Source organism: Aedes albopictus, chromosome 2 (assembly GCF_035046485.1).
Source record: "Aedes albopictus strain Foshan chromosome 2, AalbF5, whole genome shotgun sequence".
Lineage (NCBI taxonomy): Eukaryota > Metazoa > Arthropoda > Insecta > Diptera > Culicidae > Aedes > Aedes albopictus.
Window position 1 is genome coordinate 117,700,851 of NC_085137.1, and position 22,138 is coordinate 117,722,988.

The following is a 22,138-nucleotide window of genomic DNA, read 5'->3' on the forward strand; positions in this document are numbered from 1 at the left end:
TCAGTAGAAGCTGAACGAAGGTGGTGATTTGAACACACACGGTGGTGTGTTTACGGGCAAACACGCCACCGGTGGGGCACGGTGTGGTGTTTTGCCCATGTCTGATAGCGGGTGACTTAATTTCCTGGACCGTGGAATGGGGAGAGGTTTCACAATCCAGCGGGGTCAGATCCTGCTGAAGAACTGGCCATATTAGATGTTGACTTTGCTAATGTCGATACCAAGAGTACCTTTAGTCGAAACGGTGCGAAGTCGATTATTGACGTCACCTTTTGTAGTCCTGGCCTAACATGTAGTTCGAACTGGAGAGTAGACGATAACTACACTCACAGCGATCACCTGGCGGTTCGCTACAGTATCGACTACAACAGCAGCAGGCAGCGGGTAGAGGAAGAGGCGGCTAGGTCAAGGCCAAGCCCTCGCGTTCTGCCGTGAGCGCAACTTACTTGGTTTAGACGGCGACGAGCTGGTAGTGGTGCTGTTGCGTGCGTGTGATGCGACCATGCCTAGGTGAGTCCACCCTAGAAATGGGAGGCAACCGGCTTACTGGTGGACCGACGCGATTGCGGACCTGCACCGCGCCTGCCTACGGGCTAGGCGGCGGATGCAGCGAGCACGATCAGAGGAAGAGCGAAACGAACGGCGGGTGGTGTTCGCTGCTGCAAAAGCCGCGCTTAAGACCGAGATAAGAGCAAGCAAAAAGGCCTGCTTTGAGGGTCTCTGTCAGAGTACCAATGCGAACCCGTGGGATGATGCCTACAGGATCGTTATGGCCAAAACAAGAGGTGTAATTGCTCCTACAGAGCAATCTCCAGAGATGTTGGAGAGAAATGCCTGGACGAGGGAGTTTTCCCAGAAGCTTGGAAGAGACAGAGCCTGGAACTATTGCCAAAGGCGGGGAAACCACCCGGAGAATGTTGAGGTTCACCGAGGGCGAAAATGATCTTTCGAGCAACCAGTACGGCTTCCGGAAAGGGAGGTCCACCGTAGACGCTATCTTGTCGGTTACAAGAACCGCCGAGAAAGCATTCGAGCCAAGAGGAGGGGAATTCGCTTCTGCGCGGTAGTGACCCTGGATGTAAGGAATGTGTTTAATAGCGCCAGCTGGTCTGCTATTGCCGATGCGCTCTTGCGTCTGGAGATACCGGAGTACCTGTACAAGATTCTCGAAAATTACTTTCAGATTCGTGTTCTAGTTTACGACACGGAGGTCGGAAGTGCTATCACATAACCTCAGGAGTCCCGCAAGGTTCCATCCTGGGTCCGGTGTTATGGAATGTCATGTACGACGAGGTGTTGAGGTTAGAGTACCCAGTGGGATTGGAGATTGTCGGATTTGCCGACGACATTACGCTCGAAGTCTACGGTGAAACGATCGAGGAGGTGAAGTTGACTACCGACCACTCGATCAAGGTTGTGGAGGCGTGGATGCGGCCCAGGAAACTGGAGCTGGCTCACCACAAGACTGAGGTGACGGTTTTGAACATCCGGAAGTCAGAGCAGCAAGCGGAGATCAGTGCAGAGTGTCAAAGCGCTCCGTCAAATACTTGGGTGTGATCATCGACGATAAGCTTACCTTCGGTAGCCACGTTGATTATGTTTGTAAAAGAGCCTCCACAGCTATTGCGCCACTGTTCCGGATGATGTCCAATAGCTCTGCGGTGTACGCCAGTAAGCGCAAGCTTCTGGCTAGTGTTGCTACGTCCATACTTAGGTGGGTGGTAGTGGGGCACTGCTCTAAATACTAAACTGGCTTGGTGTGGGGCACTGCTCTAAATACTAAATGCTGCCGACGGAAGCTGGAAAGTACTTACAGGCTTATGTGCCTGAGGGTTGCGAGCGCGTACCGTACCATGTCACACGACGCTTTCTGCGTCATCACTGATATGGTGCCTATCGGCATCCTTATCAGTAAGGACATGGAGTGCTTCGAAATGCGCGGCACAAGAGGCATACGCAGGACTGCCATGATGGTCTCTATGGTCAAATGGCAGCGCGCGTGGGACAGTTCCACCAAAGGAAGGTGGACCCATAGGTTGATACCGAGGGTAGATAGTTGGATTAATAGGCGCCATGGGAAAGTTACATTCCACCTAACACAGGTCCTTTCAGGTCATGGTTGCTTCCGACAGTATCTACACCGTTTCGGGAATGCGGATTCTTCCGAATACTCAATGATTCAGAGGAAATGGCGGAACACGTTTTATTCGTATGTCCGCGTTTTCGCACAATGCGTGACCGTATGATTGTCACATGTGGAGAGGACACAACTCCGGACAATCTTGTCCATAGGATGTGTAGGGATGAGTTTGGCTGGAACGCCGTTTCAACGGCTATCACCCATATCGTCTAGGAGCCTCAGAGGAGATGGCGCGTGGACTCGGAGAATGGCTAGTTCAGATGCGGTATAAGAGGTGGTCCAGGGGTTCGGCGTCGGCTTCATAGGTCATGCCGGTGCCCTGCAGTCGAAATCGACTCTTACAGTGATTAAGTGGCCGCGGAGAGGAAGTCCTGGTGGCGTTGCTGTCGTGGCGTCGGTCGACTGGGTTGGATCCAAGCCCGCGGTTGGAAAGGGGTCCCTGGAAAAGGCCGGGGCAAGTGGAGACCCTACTGTCAGCAACCTTCTGGTGCAGCTGATAGGGCCTGAAGGATAGTGGTACCTTTTTTTTGTGGGAAGGTCAGATCTGGTTGCACGTAGCCATCAGTTCTTGGTGTCTGCAAAACAGTTGGGCGCCTTCCGAGGACAAAGGGAGTCGTGAGGACCACTCGAGAAACTGGCTAAGTGCAAGCATGCTATCTTGGTGGACACTCCAAAGTGAGTCATCGATGTTCGTTGCTGCAGGCTACGCAGTTAACCTCGAGGGCGCGATGTGCACTAGCCACTCTCTGAAGCAATGCCTTCTTGGTGGCTCCGGAGAGATGAAGGGTTTGGCGACCATAGGAATGTGTTTTATGGGTCGAGGAGAGAGTATACCTGGCTTTTACTAGTGTTGTAGAAGACGGTCTTAACTCCACGCTACCCGAACCTTCCTGTTTGGGTGTCTGTTGAGCAGATTTACCCCCATGATTAAAAAAAAAGAGATTATCAAATATATCAAACTAGAGTAAGGCAGATTGCAAATATGAATATGTGCGTGTTTTACTGAATAAATCTAATTTTAATATTTTTCGACTGCTAAGGTACTCTAACAAATCACGAATTAGGCTTACTTACTGTGTAATTTATTGTATCTCAAATTGAAAAACGACTACCATTTTATGCGATTACCCTCCCAGCAGCTTTTTGTTATTTATGACGCATAATAATTGAAACTCACCACACACCATTCGGAAGAAACGCAACATCAGCTTTGTTGAAAACTCTACAACCCTTCCAGGCAATGTTGTTGAAAGCCCTCCTCGTTACTTCCAATCGCAAACGACCAAAGGACTTACAGCTGATAAGATTAGTTTGCTCCAGTTCACGCAAGACGTCCTCACTCTCCGCAAGTCACACTATCCAGGTGCCATTGCTACTTCTGTTGCCGCCGCGCTACTAAGGGTCAGAATAAGGTAGAAACAAGCAATCATGAGACTTGTTAATGGAGTCGCAGGGTGATTTGAATGAGTTATGAGCATCAGCACCTTTCCAATCCCGGCGACCGACCGGGGGAGGTGGACGAAATCTCACCAGACCGAGACTGCGGAATATATTAGCTCTCTCGAGTTCCGACCCGATAACGGTGACAGCCAGCAACCACGGTGACGACGACCACGACGACGACGGCAACATGAGCTTTCACCATTATCAAATGTAAATTCAGTCACCTTTTCTTGACTTTTCTTCCATTGCACTGCTGGCTGCTATTTGTGCTCAGGAAACAGCGGAATCAATCTTTCCTCCTGAGAGAGTGCAATAGTGCGGAATGAATAAATGCAGGGAGCACCTTGGGCTGCGTGATTTGGTCGAAAGCGGAAAAAGTTGAATTTCTTAGGACGAACTTGCGAAAGAATCGGTGATGAATAAATCATTTTTAATATGAAAGTTCTTCTACGGTTCGGTTAAATAAATTGAGCTGACTTTGATTTGTAACATTGGCGGAAAGTGGGACATACATGAATCAAAAAACGAACTAGAACAAGTGTAAAAAGGTTCCGAACAAAGAAGTCTTTGGAACAATGAGCGTTGCATGTGGTAAAGTAAGAGTGATTCACGTTTCGAGAGCAGAAAGCTTTTCTGAAGATGATTTTATATTCGTTGTAGAACAGAATCGATTATAGTAACTATCAGTTGCACTAGATAATCTTCAACTCCGTATAAAGGGTGTCCACGATGAAATTGGCACACAGAAAATAGTGTATAACTTTTGATTGCGTTCGCCAAAATAGCTAAATTTTTGACCATGAATAGTATATTATGTGTAGCTAATACCATAAAATTTTCATTAAAATCGGTTGAGTATTGGCGAAGATATCGCTGAAACAAGGGAATTGCCACTTGAGAATCTAGTGCAAACAAACATTTTGGAAAATATCACTTTTTCGCCGTTTCAACTCTGGCGCCAAAAATACTGAACCGATTTCAATGAAATCATTTATATACGTAAAGTATGTATGTGGAAGTAATTTGTCAAAATTTCATTCAATTTGATCATACCGTTAAAAAGTTATAGTCATATATGTCGCACTTTGTCACAATAAGCAGATGTGGTTTTTGGTATAGTGAAGTTCAAACTGCTCTTACTTTGAAAGTACTCAACAAAAATGGCTGAAATTTTCACTGTAAACAGTTTAACACAACAATTTTACACCGTCAAAGTTTTATAAAAATCGGGACAGTGTCACCAGTTCTACAGTCAAAATAGTGCACGAGGAACTAAAAATGGTCAAAAAGAACCTAAAATTTACCTTGAAGCGATTTGAGCTTCGAATATTTACTAGAAAAAGTACTGAACCGATTTTGATCAAATTTTTACCACTTAATTGATACTATGTTAAGAATATCGAGTGAAATTTTCAAACGTTTTGATGAGGTAACAAAAAAGTTATAGCCTAAGCAATTTTTTGAAGTGTGTGCCCAAATTTTCTAAAATCTCATTTTATGACATCGACAATATCTGCGCCAATAACCATAACATTACATTTATTTGCACATCACAATTATGTAGGATAACACTACGAGTACGCCACAAGACTCGGAATACGGCTGTTGCTGGATCGCTCTATCTGGTCGCTTTAGCTAATTGGATCAGTGGACAGTGAGCTCGTGGTTCATGCTTTACCACAACACACCATTCTAAAGATCGTCCTTAGTACTCATCACTCGTAAACTCTAAGAGTGACTCTTGGTCCTTCTCGAGCATATTCCATGCCTTGTATCCGTAGAATACCATCCTTGATACCACCGGTCGAATAAGCATCTTGTATGTGGTTCATTTAGTGCGGGGTGAATCTTTTTTGACTGCAGTTTCTTCTGGAGCCCGTAGTAGGTACGACTTCGGATTTCACGGCTCAAATTTTTGTCAGCCATTCGTGACATTGTTTCCTCGACTAGTCCTGTCGTGTTGGGCAGCAGTCGTACTCACTCTCGAGTGGCGCTCTTGCTACCAGAGTGAGGGCTGTGTTCGTTAATTATGTTGATGTTGAAGAATCGGCTGTTGATCTTCAACCGGCCGCCAGGCAATCACGCGCCTATGTCTTTACGATGAAAGCTGGTTCTATCTCGCGCGTGTTAACGCATCTCTGGTAGATTATATGATTCCCTTTTAACATTTTCCCAATGGATCCTGCCCACCATACTCATGCAGTGCTACCATGCTGAACCCGTGGTTCTTCTGTGGATGGACGAATATGTGAGTAGAGAGTAGAGAGAACGGGAGTTCCACGTATCGAGTTTCCAATCGGCGCTGGGGATCGTTGACGTTGGTTACTGAAAAGAGGTATTCTTCCAGAGATTGCTTCATAGATTTCTGTTGGAATTTTGTCAACATTTCTTAATTTCAGAAATTACTTTTCCATGTATTCGGTTAAGATCCTTCCTATTGAGGTTTCTCTCAGGAATTCCATTAGATTTTTTTAAAAGAATTGTTGCTTAGCATTTCTCTAGGAATCTTTCCTTAAACTTCTCTAGGATTTATTCTAAGTACTCATAAATTTACAAGGTTTCTCTCAGAAATTCCAAAAGATTTTTTGTAGGAATTATTCCTTAACGTTTCTTAAGAAATCCTCCCGAAATATCCCAAAAGTTTTTTTTTCTGAAATTTTGGCATCAGCGGTTTTTTTTCGCTTCAAGGATGTTTTGTTTACAAATCCTTCCAGAATTTTAAAAAAATTTTTTTTTTTGTTTTCAATGCTATTAGGTATTTCTACAGGAAGTGGAAGCTCAGGTAAAATATTATCTCCTGGGCGCCCATTAAAAACACCACCCCCGGCAAAGACTGGTACTTCAGCCTAGCTATTTAGCACTGTAGTTGGAGGAAATGCCAATGCAGAACCCGTAGCTTCTGGGAAGGTAAGCCCAGGGATTAGTGAGTTGGTGTCAGGCCCTGCGAGCCAGCCGTAAAAAAGACTAGCACCGGAAAATCAAAAAGAAAAGAATGCGAACCGATACCAATGCACATTGGTCGGGCTCCATAGAAAGGAGCGGCCAAAACTACCAAAAAACGAATTTGATATTTTTAAACTTTATTTTATCTTATAACAAAGTTAATGTATTGTAGTTTTATGATTCTTAATTTAAAGCATGCCGGCTTTTATATTTCAACGACATTTTCACTGCCAAAGTGGTCTATGTCACAAATTTGAAAAATAAACCACTCGAAAAAAGTAAAATATTAATATTTTGAGAATGTTATACGTGTTTTATGTTATCCAGCATATGAAAGCTTGTTGTTTAACAGTTCGAATGCATGTATGGTGCAAAATTAATATGTGACAAAACATTTCAAATTTTCATATATTATACCTTAGGAATTTTAGTAATTTTTAAGTTAAAAAACGGTTCGTGTCGTCACGTGTCGCCGCAATTTCGAATAGTACATCTTAAAAATCATGCCTAGGGCTGCATAAAAACGTTTAAATATTTTGCAGAAATTTGCTGGTTTTCAAATTAGAGCTGTTTAAAAAAAATTATGTTTTTTCATATATTTTACGATTTTTTTCCATTTTTGACTGAAATAAAATTTATCTTAAAACATTTCTTACACGTTTTGAACAAACTTTATTGGATTTGATCGAAAGTTAATCATTCATTTCAATTCAAATTGATTTTCTAACAAAAAACTCAAAAAATGTGGAGTTTACTGACTTATACAGATTTTTAAATTATTGATGTTACGTAATTTTTGAATACCACTTTTGAAACACTAAAAATACTATATAACATATCTAGACAACCTTTAACTTCGGTTAAACACATAAAAAGAGTTTTGGCCGAACTTTATCTTTTTCCGACCATTGTGCAATGGCGACGAACACAGCGATGAAAAGGGACTTGCGATTGGAAGATCGGTACGTGGAACTGCAGATCTCTCAACTTCATCGGGAGCACCCGCATACTCGCCCATATACTGAAGGACCGCGGGTTCGGAATCGTAGCGCTGCAGCAGGTGTGTTGGACAGGATCTATGGTGCGAACGTTTAGGGGTAATCATACCATCTACCAGAGTTGCGGCAACGCACGTGAGCTGGGAACAGCTTTTATAGTGATGGGCGACATGCAGAGACGTGTGATCGGTTGGTGGCCGATCGACGAAAGAATGTGCAGGTTGAGGATCAAGTGCCGATTCTTCAACATAAGCATAATAAACGTGCGCAGCCCTCACTCCGGAAGCACTGATGATGACAAAGACGCATTTTACGCGCAGCTCGAACGCGAGTACGACCGCTGCCCAAACCACGACGTCATGATCATCATAGGAGACCGAAACGCTCAGGTAGGCCAGAAGGAGGAATTCAGACCAACGATTGGAAAGTACAGCGCCCACCAGCTGACGGACGAAAATGGCCTACGCTTCATCGACTTCATCGCCTCCAAGAACATGGCCATTCGTAGCACCTTCTTCCAGCATAGCCTCCCGTATCGTTACACCTGGAGATCACCGCAACAAACGGAATCGCAAATCGACCACGTTCTGATTGATGGACGGCACTTCTCCGACATTATCGACGTCAAGACCTATCGTGGCGCTAATATCGACTCTGATCACTACCTGGTGATGGTTAAACTGCGCCCAAAACTCTCCGTTATTAACAATGTACAGTACCGGCGGCCGCCCCGGTGCAATCTAGAGCGACTGAAGCAACCGGATGTCGCCACCGCATACGCGCAGAATCTCGAGGCAGCGTTGCCGGACGAGGGTGTGCTCGATGTGGCCCCTCTAGAGGACTGCTGGAGTACAGTCAAAGCAGCCATAAACGACGCAGCCGAGAGCACTATCGGGCACGTAGAACGGAGTCGACGAAACGATCACAGAGCGGTTCTGGAGGAGAAGGATGCAGCGCGGGCGGTAATACTGCAGCATGGAACCCGACAGAATGTGGAGCGATTCAGACAGAAGCGGAAGCAGCAGACCCGTCTCTTCCGGGAGAAAAAGCGCCGCCTGGAAGAAGCGGAGTGCGAGGAAATGCAACTGCTGTGCCGTTCACAGGAAACACGTAAGTTCTACCAGAAGCTCAACGCATCCCGCAAAGGCTACGTCCGAGACAACCAATTTGTACGTATAATGAAGTTTATGTTCATGTTATAGTGCCTAGTGTCTAGACTAGACTAGGCTAGACTAGATGTTATAGTGCCTTATGCGTACAAAAGTGGAGGCGCTATACGTGTATTGACGGAAAAATAATAACGCTATATGATTTCAGGTGACATCTTATGCGATGCACGGTGTGCACTATTGCGACGTAATATAGCATCTTATGCGACTTAATAATATTCGAAAAAAAAAACAATTCTTGTCACCTCAGTATCGAACTAAGAACCTTTGGATTTTCGAGCCACACTTCACACTTAACACCAAACACCAATTATGAAACACACTGATTAATTGTCATGACATTCTAACTCACCTCAGTGCACTTGGTGTCCCTGCGCTGTACGTGTTTGACAGGCTATCTGGAGCTCAAAATGACGAATCGTGTTTTCCCGCACATTTATCGTTTCCACTCTCTTGCTAGCACCACCCATAGTTAAATATCGGCCAACAAAACAAAAATGATGACTTTGTAACTTGTTTTGTAAACATAATGATGACTGTTAACTTTCTTGTAGCTTTTTGGCGCCCTAAAAGCACCTCTGTCATTGTTATCACATATCACATCGCAATATACCAACGTTAATGATTCTAGTTTATGCGAGTTTGTATGCACATTTTAACGAGTTTATGTTTACTTTTATGCGATTTAGTTTGTACACCAATGCGAGTTTAACTGACATAATAAGAAAAGTACCAAGCGAAGTCGTAAAATCATCGCAGTGCGCAGTTATGCGAATTCAATTGACACTTTGCGAATACGCTCGAACTCTTTTGCGAATAAGTAAAGTTCGTCGCAATAAAACATCAGAATATCGTCTACTACGATGTAGTTATACATTATAAAAGTTAACTTGCACTCTTAAATGATTTTACCAGAAACATCGCAATAAGATCAAAAAATAACATCATATGCGATGAAAATTATCCCTCAGATGTATATATATGCGATAGTGAGTAAAAATAGTACTTCATACGATGTACAGCATACATCCTTATGCGATTTCTGGTTGTCTGGGGTGCCGCAAGCCGAAATCCGCAGGGATAAGGACGGGATCCTCCTGACGGACAAACGTGAGGTGATCGAAATGTGAAAGCAGCACTTCGACGAGCACCTGAATGGCGAAGAGAATGTAGGCACGGATAACCAAGGCAGCGGAGGAAATGACTATGTTGGTGCAGCAGAGGACGGGAACGAATCAACTCCCATGCTGAGAGAAGTTAAGGATGCTATCCACTAGCTCAAAAACAACAAAGCGGCTGGTAAGGAAGGTATCGCAGCAGAACCCATCAAGATGGGCCCGGAAAAGTTGGACACCTGTCTGCACCAGTTGGTAGTCAAGATCTGGGAAACCGAACAGCTACCGGAGGAGTGGAAGGAAAGGATAGTCTGTCCCATCTACAAGAAAGGCGACAAGTTAATGTGTGAGAACTTTCGAACTATCACCATTTTGAATGCCGCCTACAAAGTGCTATCCCAGATCATCTTCCGTCGTCTTTCACCTAAAGTAAATGAGCTTGTGGGAAGTTACCAAGCCGGTTTCATCGACGGCCTGTCGACAACGGACCAGATCTTCACCGTACGGCAAATCTTCCAGAAATGCCGTGAATACCAGGTACCAACGCATTACCTGTTCATCGACTTCAAAGTGGCATACGACAGTATCGACCGCACAGAGCTATGGAAAATTGTGGACGAGAACAGCTTTCCCGGGAAGCTGACTAGACTGATAAGAGCAACGATGGACGGTGAGCAGAACAGTGTAAGGATTTCGGGTGAACTATCCAGTTCATTTGAATCTCGACGGGGACTACGACAAGGTGATGGACTTTCCTGCCTACTATTCAACATCGCCCTGGAAGGTGTTATGCGACGAGCCGGGCTCAACAGCCGGGGTACGATCTTCACGAAATCCAGCCAATTTGTCTCTTTTGCGGATGACATAGATATTATTGCTAGAACATTTGGAACGGTGGCAGAACTGTACACCCGCCTGAAACATGAAGCAGCAAAGGTCGGACTGGTAGTGAATGCGGCTAATACAAAGTACATGCTGGTAGGTGGGACTGAGCGAGACAGGACAAGCCTTGGCAGCTATGTTACGATAGATGGGGATACTTTCGAGGTGGTAGAAGAATTCGTCTACATCGGTTCCTTGCTAACGGCTGACAATAGGGCAGTGCATGAAATTATCTCCTTCTCTTTCACTCTTACAGACATTTTGTAAACAACAAGGCCACGAAACGTCAAAATCCCATACAAAATCAAAACAGTGCAGTGCCCTATAACGTGAGCCTTGAAATACGAAGGCGCATCATCAGTGGAAGTCGCTAATAAAACTGGTGTTTCTATACGGACACGAGACATGGACGATGCTCGAGGAGAACCAGCAAGCACTCGGAGTTTTCGAGCGACGGGTGCTTAGGACGATTTTCGGCGGCATGCAGGAGAACGGTGTCTGGCGGAGAAGGATGAACCACGAGCTCGCTGCACTTTACGGCGAACCTAGCATCCAGAAAGTGGTCAAAGCCGGAAGGATACGGTGGGCAGGGCATGTTTCAAAAATATCGGACAACAACCCTGCAAAGTTGGTGTTTGCTAACCATCTGGTTGGTACAAGAAGGCGTGGAGCGCAGATAGCACGATGAGTGGACCAGGTGGAGCGTGATTTGGCGATTGTTGGGCGTGACCGACGTTGGAAAGCTGCAGCTGCAAAGTATTATGGTGGCAAATTGTTGATTCAGTATTATCATGAATTTGATGTTAACTGAATAAATGAAGGTATTTCTACAGGGATTCCATTCTGTAGGGATTTTCACAGGGATTCCTTCAAAAAGTTCTCTGTAGATCTTTAAGAAATGTTCTGTAGATTCTTTCAGGAATTTTTGAAGAAATTTGTCCAAAAATTATTTATTTGTATTTGTCCAGATTTTTACAGGGATTTTTTGCGAAGCTCTTACATAAATTCTAAATAATTGTCCTGGAGATTCCCCCAGGAATTCCACGAGAAATTACTTCGGAAACTTCTCCTTGACATTTCTCCAGGACTTTCTTCGGGGATTTATTTCTGCAGATTTTTTTTTTGTTGCAGGTTTTCATCTATGAGATTTTTGCAGCATTTCACACAAAAAGTCTTGTGCTCTTGACTGCAGATTGTGTGATTCCTCTAGCAATTCTTCTGGATATCCCTGCCCCAATGTTTTCTTATGGTATTTTACCAGAGATTGTTCCTAAAGTTTTTCCAGAGATTGTAAAATTGAGAAATACAAATATTCCTTCAAAAGTTTCTTTGCAGGATTTCTTCCATAGTTTCCTTCAGAAATTCCAGTGGTTTCTCCAGGGCAGCCAACTAAACGCCCCAAAAGAAATAAAAAAAATCCATAAATGATTCGAAAATTGCCAAAACATAAATAGGGGTGGAAGCAATAATAAACTAGGGAATCGCGCTACTTGGGCGGTGGCATCTATATTCGTCTGTTTTCCACTATAACTCAGTCAAATTTGAACCAATTGACACAACTTTTGGAATGTGGTAAGATAGGTATAGTATCTACCCGTGTACAACATTTCAAGTTATTTGGTTCAAAATTGACTGAGTTATAGTGGAAAACAGACGAATATAGAAGCCACCGCCCAAGTGGCGCGATACCCTATAAAAGTTCCATCAACAAATCAAAAAGTGCATAAATAAATCAAAATTTTCCATTAATAATTTATTTTAGAGCAATAGAAAAAGTCTGAATTTCCACAACGACGCTTCACACATTTTGCGGAAATTGGGAAAAACCCCTCCCTTGGCACCACTTCTGGGCCTGATTTGATCCGTCGTTAATCGGCTCGCACGAGTTGAACACGACACACAACAGTATCTTATACGCCGAATTTTAAAGAGTTATCTTTCTGTGATTGGCACTTTCTAGTCTCTTACTTGTAGATTGAGCATATTCCTTTCGTGACGGACCATAAAAGAATGATTATCTCAAATTTTCTCTTATAAACTTAACGTACTCTAGAATAAAACTTTCTTTACTACGGCTACTTTATCCACCTATGCACTTTTTGGGGTCAAATTAGGACCAGCACAATTGTGCTGGTCCGTCCTCAAGCCGGTCGATGTTCTTTAAGTTATTTCCAAAAAATGCCTACTTTTAGGCGTTTTTTGGTACAGAAGATTTATTGTAATTATTAAATCACTGCAAAGTGTTAGTTTGTAGAAATTTAGACGTATAATTTTAGATCTAGGAACACGAGATCAGCTTGACAGGGTATTTAAATCATAGAAGTGAATAAAAAGAAGATAGTAAGAACAACAAATCCCTGTTCCAATCTAATTCATGATTTCGATAATATGGAGTAATATTTTTCACCCAAGTATTCAAAGTTCCTTAAAAAACTCGTACAAGCTGATATCGTGTTCCTTGAGTTGAAATTATACTTCTAAATTTCTACAAACTAACACTTTGTAGTAATTTAATAATTAAAATCAATCTTCTATACCATAAAACGCCTAAGAATAGGCAATTACCGATGGAACTTGGACCGCCTTGGGGACGGAACAGCACAATTGTGCTGGTCCCACTTTGACCACCCAGAAATCTTGTGTTTTTCAACAAAGCACCACTTTTTCTTCGCTGTTTTGCAGAACTACTCTTTTTCTATCGATTTTTATCACTGCATACCTGTATTCAGGCTTGGCATTGATCACCGTTGGCAATCACTTTCGCGTAACCAAAACCAGCTTTTCGCGTTCACAGTCGTTCAATCGCAATAGGCTCTTTAAATCGTCTACGGCGTTACTCGGGAGCACTTCGGGCTACGAACTTCAATCGAACGCTTTAGTAACCATAGAAAAAGTCAATGAAGTTTTTCAAACAACGAACTTCATCGGTTACTGAATTGATGGTCATGGTCAGACGGTCACTGTAGCAGCTACATTAAACACCCGGACGCTGTGAATTCCGTGAAAAGCTCTTGGAATTACTTTTTCATTTCAACATTATAAATGAAAAATAAGGAATTGAACCCAAAATGACGGCACAAGTAAAGGAATATTTGCGGCAAACAGAACCTCGCTCATTCAATCGGTACTTCCGAATCGATGTGATACGCCGAATCCATCTGCGCTGTTTTGAGGGAGGGGTTGAATGGGCTTCTCTACCTGAGACACGGTATTCAGCTACGGAACGACGAGAACTGATGGACTGACCAAGACTAACGAAGACTTGGACGGAAGGGATTGCGCTGCCTGAATCGGATGGACAATCGGGAACGGGACGACGGAGAGGAAGATATCTTGGACAAACTCTGACGGAGTAATGCCCATCGTTTCATCTTCTCAGGTTCTTCCAAATATTTTTTTATCTTTCATATAATTACATATTGATGAAATAAAAACCTGCCCTTCAATATTTATTCGCTTCGTGTTCACTGGAAAATACCTATTTCATACATTTTATTGCGTGGGGCAGTGTAAAAATACGCTAGGGTATGTAACTAACATCTATAGGAAGGGATTCATTACTCTAGGAGAGGCGTCATTCTTCCGGAGCTTTCAGTTCTAGATAGAACTGAGCAGCAAAAACAAAAATATAATAATTATTTGGTGGAATCTGGGCAAACTTGACTCGGAGACGTTCGTTCCATCGTTATGCTGGAGCATCTGACCCAACGACACCAAGAGGGTAGAGTCAACTATTGATTATTATGAGTCCAGATTTAATTCCACTAGAATAATGGTTTGACATTGGATTAATTTAGAATTTCCAGACAGTAGCTTATAAAATCTTACTATTAATCCATTCATCCATTAATGTAAGGGCAATGTTTTTCTTGTGGTGGTGCTGGTTTTCTTCGCATGAAAAATCTGATTGTACGTAGACTTCAGCTTCGTTTACAACGCTTACAACCCTTGACGACTGACGGTTAATTAGCTGACGGTCAGAGTATAAGACCTTCAAACAAACAAGTAAATCGTTACGGTCACCAATGGTTTCTTGGTTACGACATTTCCATTAGCGTATGCGATCTATGGTTACTACCATCGCATCCGCTAATGAAGGATCATTAGAACAAAACCATAGCACACTTGTGAGTATCGTGACCAATGCCAAGCCTGCCTGTATTAAACAAACATTTATAAGAATACGACAGATAAAATTTTTTCAACTTCTAGGGTGATTGTTAATTTTGTGTTTAACTTATTGCAGCGTTTTTTATAAACAATTCCAATCAAAACTGAGGCTCAGAAATACAAGTTAAAGTAATAACTCGATCATAAAAAATATTTACATCACATATTTTGAGGGAAAAACAATTGGAAAAAATGTGTAAAACCAATGTCGAAAAACAGCACGATTGTGTTGGTTCGTCACGAAAGGGATATGAAGCCATCCAACGAGCTGATGGGCAATGCTTCACCCTCCCACGGGTTCGATTCCCGCTCCTGGTCGGTCCAGGAACTTTTCTCAATAGAGATTTTATTGGATTCTTTGGGTACAGAGTATCTTTGTGCCTGCCACACGATATACGCATGAAATATGGGAATGTTCAGAGGAAGCGCTCTGGTATTAACTGTAGAAGTGCTCATTGAAGAGGAGAGGAATGTATTTTACTTTAAAATTAATACAAATCAGTAATGCTTGGAAAGCATTTCGGTGTGGCCATTAATGAAGATTCCAATATTGAATCCACACTTTACATGAAACAATAACCCTACAGCACAGTATAAAAAGTAAGAGTGTGAAAGATCAAAAAACGAACATCATTTGTGGGAATTTTCAGTTGTACTGCCTACAAAACTGACTTACCAATGCCATACAGAATCTCAGAGTAGAAAACCAAAACCACCAAAGCACCAACAGCAGCACATCCAGTAATTGAAATTTTAAACAATGGCTCTGGGATGCGCCACTTCGCCACCCATCATCATCCGCATGGGAAATGAAATAATTTTCGCGTCAAGCTGCAAATCCCACTGAAAGCCTACACAGCCACAGTTACACACACAGTGCATGGTGGCGTGGAGGAGATACAAATTTGGTCCCTTTGATCTTGCTGATGGTGGGTCCTCACAAGAGCCACCAGAGAGCCACCACATGGGGGTAGTGTTCGGATGGGGAACGAAGCCCGTGCGGTGCTGCTCATGTGTTCTACTGTGTAGTTTTGTACGCTGTTGTTGTTGGTTTTGTTGTTCGTAGGCTTAGATAAAAACTTCACATGCCACAGTTCTGGAAGATGGCGTCTTTGATCCTGATTTTGTCCCAGCAGTGCGGTTTGGTTGGATGAATGGTTAGGCGTTGGAAAAGGAAGAGCCAACCTAGATACGATACAACTGGAAATGGTGTCAGAGAGGCTCACTGTTTTGTGAACTGTTTTGTGAATGAGTTTTGTTGGAAGTACAGTAAAGAAGCTTTGAGCAAAGGAAAAACATTTTGTTATGGTCACAAGTTGTGTTCAATTTTTCAACTGGATTTTTAGGTTGATTGACGATACAACAATTATACCACAAAGATGTTCGGCAAATCAAAAATTATTCATATTTTCCTAAGGAGTAGAACAACAAAGTTCTTCTTCTTACTTTTCTTTCTGACTACATTTTCTTAAATTTTATAACATCGAATTTCGCTCTTCCAAGATCTACACACGCACTCCAGGCAAAAATTATGCATAAATACACAAATCGGCGCAACTTGACGACACGACGGGGGATGATCGCTACCAACCATGCACGAAGAATGGCCCCCACAGGGCGAATGTCGTTTATAACGCAATGCTGCTTTATGACATACCAACCGACTCCGGCAATCGGGCCCCATTCCCCAGCAAGGAGCAATGATTATAGTTGTCAAAATATTAGCATATACCCTCGGAGGCGCATTTCTCCACTGCCGATTCACTGTTCCGTAGTGCTTCTCGCGAGGGAATTTTCCGAGCAGTAAGGTAACGAACGGGAGACCACAAAGTAGCATCGTCGTCGTCGGAAGTTACGGAACGCATCATCATCAGCACGGTACGCACGCACACGGTGGCTGTTTAATTAGATTCGCGATGAATCGGCACGAAAAATGATGATAGCTTCGGGGCAACTCAGGGTTCGGGTTGAATTTATGGTTTCATTTTCGCAGGAATGACATTCAGTAACGAAACTTGTGCAAAAGTTGAAATTGTTGTGGTTTATTTTAAAGCATGTAGGGTGAGTGTACCAGTTTTCGCCATAGTGGTTCCCTATTTGGCCATAGTGGAAATTTAGAAGGTCTGCGAGCTTTGCCCTATTATAAAAGTTTTTGTAGCAAGAATTTAAATGTATCTTGTCATTAAAACCTTTGAAATGATGCAAATGTTTGAATTATCTTAAATACCCACTATGGCCAAATAGGGAACCACTATGGCGATAACTGGTACACTCAGCCTATGTGTGTTTTTCTAGACTCAGAAGTATTGGGGTAACTATGCCGTGGGTGTGGCTGGCCATAATTTTTTGATAAAATATACTGGATATACTAGTTTCCCAGAAATTTCTCTATGGCCTTATTTCTTTTATCTAAGATTCATACAAGAATTTACCCAAGGATTTTTTTAGTTTCTTACAGCGATTGATTCAGTTATTTCTCTAGTTACTTAACCGCAATTTCTTGACAGATTCAGAAATCTTTCATCGATTTCTTCAAAAATTCTTTATGAGATTCCTCCATAAATTCAAAGAGTTCATTGAAGAAGTATTATATGGATTATTTCCAATATTGCTTCACGGATTCCTTTTGAAATAACTTCATGAATTCGGTATTGACACTCATCAAGACTCACTTTGGAAACTCCTCCAGCGGTTTTTTCAGAAATTATTTCAGGGGTTTTTGAAGAAAATTCTCCATGGCTAATTTCTAATACTCCTTCAAGAGTTTTTCTAGAAATTTCTCTATGATTTTTTTTTGGGAAAATTTCCATAGATTAATAAGGAAATTTTGGGGACGCGTTTGGAAAATCCTGTGGAAATTTCTCCAGGGATGACTTCAGAATGTTAAACAGCGGTCCCTTCAGAATTCGTACCATAATTTATTCCAGTAATTTCTTCAGAAAATCATTTAGAGATTCCTTCAGAAGTTCGTAGAGGTATTTCTTCAAGATTTGTGCAATAATTGTTCCAGGGATTCCATTGAAAACTCTTGCATTGAATTTATTCAGGGATTCATCCAGAAAATCATGCAAGAACCCTCCAGGGTTTATTGCAATAATAGGCTCAGTGTACCAGTTATGGCCATAGTACATCAAATTCGCCATAGTCGATTTTTAACCTTTAATGATGCAAATCAAAAAGAAAAAAAAAAGTGAACAACAGATCACGTTCTCAAAAGATGATTGCAATCATTCAAACTTCACAATTTGCACAATTTACGATAGAAATAAATCATTTTCCCTAAAATTTCGGCTACCTTGCACCCTATTGCGCCATAGTGTACCAGTTATGGCTAATCCCATAAGGAATGCATGTAAATAGTGCGAAGTGGAACCCAAATTAACAAATGTGTCCATAACTTGTACAGGGTCCCTATCATTGGCACACGCCGTAATAAAAACTAAATGTAGCTTTGGACCCGTTTCTATATTTTTTCTGTAAAATATGACAACCCGGGTAGAGACGAAGAACAAACCAAGGTTAAAATAATAACAAATTTTGCCAACATATCTCATTTTATCATTCTTATGTTATTTATGGATACCACTAAATAACTCACTAAGAACAAAAAATACTATCATTGCAATTTTTTTTTTTTTTTTTTGTTAGGTTTCTAGCTTCACTCTGAATAGAATTGAAACCTCTACACAAGAACCGAAGATAGAAAAGAGTACGTAATCTTTCAGAAGCAGTTTGCCAGCCGTACGCGGAAAATGATATCCATTAAGACACCGTTGCAAACTGACTCAAAATGTTACGGTAGAAGATTGGAAAGTTTTCAATTGGTCAGTCAGTCAGGATTTGCCTATGTAGTGTTATGGTCACACAATTTGTGTTTGTCTTCTTGTTTGATTTTGTGGTATGGTTCCGTTCAATATGTATTTCTCCTCGTTAAGTCAGTTGTCGTATGTTTTTTTTTATCGAATCAATGGAACCTCGTATGTTAAAATATAGTCGATCCTGGGTCAAATTGTTTTTTTTTTTTCATTTCGCTAATCGTTTTCTACTTCTCTGTGTTCATCTCTTGTGTCCTTAAATTATCATCGGTCCAAAACCTACAGAAACATGTAACTTAACTTCTGATATTTTTCTGTTGGTGTCATAATACCATCGAGGAGATAAACAAAAATACGCCAAGTTGATCAATTGATTGCAGTAAAATTTTAAAATAATAGAGATTGATTATGTATTCATCCCCCTACAAATGCTATGAAAAATATTCAAATTCGTTGAATTGTCCTATCGGTCCTACCTAGATAAACCATTGTCATTTTCTCAAGTGTAGCCTAGAACAACCTAGTCATACACAAGTAACGTTGTTCAACTAGTAAAAAGCAGTCAGTTTTTATCCAAAATGTCACGTCGAACGCATTGACGCCAACAATGCGTTTAAGTGTTCGCACGTTAGCTTCGAATCAATCAGCACAATTAAGTGCTGCAAATCTTCTTCCCACTATTAAATCTTCGATCGATTTTAATTGCTTTATTTAAAGAAAATATGACCAACTAACATTGTAAAAAATCGAAAAAGCTACTATGACATCAATAAATTACTAATCAAAATCAACCAAGAAACGTGGGAAATAGAGCCCAAATAACATTTTGAAATCAGCTGGCTGTAAAAGATTCCAAAACCTGTCACAAATCCTATAATGCTTTTATAAGGATTTGTAACGATCATTAAAACCTTCTCAAATCCAACTGACTTGGAACTAGTGCTTGAGAACAGACTCTAATGAGCCCCGGCGGTTCCTCCGTGTTTATCGAGCATGCCTGATGCATATGATCAGCCATACTCCATCTGCAGCAGCCGGTTCGTGATGAACCGTTGGAGGCGCTTTAAAGTGTTAAAAAGGTGATATGTTTCACTAAAGAACACTACATTACAATTATCAAAATGAAACTCCTTCACTTTGATACCGTCAACCTCTGCGAACTTGGCCAGGGACTATCATTGCAAAATTTGTTATATGTGAGTTATTATTGAATAACAATAAATAACTGAATAATAACAAAATATGCAATCATAGCAAAATAAGTTATTCTGAGCATCCTTAGTAAAATAACATCCAAATTGCATTGTTGATGAGTTAATTAGTATTTATTTTATTTTAAATATAATTTTGATGAAGAGCAAATTTTGTTATTTGTTTGTTAGGAATAAGAGCTAAAAGAACAAAATAATAAATAATAAATAATAACTCACTTTGTTCCAGAAAAAAGTAAATAATAACTTATTTTGTTATTATAAGATCAAACCAAGGACAAAACATTTCAGAACATAGAATACAGTTTTTTTCCAATCATAAGAACAAAATTTACAATTATGATGGTTTTATTTGAAATAACTTATTGTGTTTTTATTAAGTTCTCAATATCTCGATAATAACTTATTCAGTTATTCTCAATTTTGAAATATTTTTCCTTGGTTTGTTCTTAGAAGGTCAAAATTAGTTTTTATTAAGTTATTTTCCGGTACAAAGTCAGTTATTATTTTTGTTCTCTTAGCTCTTATTCCCAACAAACCAATAACAAATTTTGGCATTCAGATATTCATTTTGAATGGCAAAATTTGATCATCATTAGTTATTTTCTTCTACCCGGGAACTCATAAATCATTTGACATATCGATGACATTCGACGGTCTTATGTAGTGCGATTACTTGAACAAGCACCCTACTATCAGTAATGCAGACCGGAATTCTTTCACAGATTCCTTCAGGATTTTTCCCCAGATATTCCTCCATTCATCCCCAGTTTTCTCTGGCATTCCTTCCAAGTATAACTTTGAGAATTACTCCACGAATTCTAAAAGTAATTAATTCAGATTTTTTTAGTAATATCTCAAGAGTTTTTATGCATTTTTACAGCAGCTTTTTAAGGCGATTCTCCAAGTATTCCAACAGGAACTTCTTCAGAAAAACCTCCACTGATGGCTTCAGAATACTTTTAGAAAACCCTTTAAGATTTTTTAAAGGACTTTTCTCGGGAATTTCGCAAAAAAAAATCCTCAATGAGCTTTCCTAGGAATTCCATCAAAGGATTCCTGGGAAGTTCACCATGAAGTTCTTGGTATTTCTTCTCAATTTTCCTGACATTTCTTCAGACAGTTCTAAAGAAATTTATTTAAGATCACTTCCTGAGGTTTTCACAGGAATTCTACTAGAGATTCCTTCGGAAATTATTTAAGATTCGTTCAAAAATATGTCCAGATACTTTCTTCAGGTACTTTTCAGAATTTTAGTATTTTTTTCGGGTATTTTAGAAATAGGTTTCATCAAAAGTTTTTTCATGGATTTTTCGGAAATGTTTTTAAAAGTTGCTAAGTAGTTGCTTGAGAAATTTCTTCAGGGATTCTTGCCAAATATCTACAAGGATATCATTTTGAAAGTTGTTCCTGCAGCTCCGTCAGCACTATGTCCTTCAGAGACTCTTGCGAGTTTTTTCAGATATTTCTACGCGATTTTTTTTTTCAGATGTTCTTGCAGAAATTACACTTAAAATACTGGGAGAATTCATAAAATAATCCCTAAAGAATTTCTAAAAAAAAATCTCTGAAGAAATGTCCAAAGAAATTCCCTGTTAATTCCTAGTAATATTTTTTTACCAATTTTCTGAACGGATTTCTGATCAAATATTTGAAGTTATCGTTGGAGCGAATCCTGGTATCCGGTGAGTGCCTGGAGGAGTATTTGGTCAAACTCCCCCTAATTAAAAAAAAAGTCACGAGAAACTTATGGAGGACCTTTGGAATTAATTCTACAGAAATATTGCTTGAGAAACATCTGGAGGGATGCCTGAAGAATTTCGTAGAAGAAATTCTGAATAAATCTCTTAAAAAGTGTCTGCAGAAATTGCAGACGAAGGTACTGGTGGAATACTTAAGGAAAGTTGTCATCAAATTACTGAGGGACCCCTGGAGGATTTTCTGAAGAGATCCTTGGAAGAGCTCCTGGAAATACGACTGAAGGGATTCTTGGGGTCTCCAGTTAGCCTAGTGGTTAAGGCTATGGATCGCCCGGGTTCGATTCCCGTTCCGGTTGGGAACATTTTCTCGAATCCCTGGGCATAGCATATCATTGTACTTGCCTCACAATATACAAATTCATGCAATGGCAGGCAAAGAAAGCCCTTCAATTATTAACTGTGGAAGTGCTCAAAAAACACTAAGTTGAAGCGAGGCAGGCCAAGTCCCAGTGGGGACGTAGAGCCATAAAGAAGAAGAAGGGATTCTTGAAA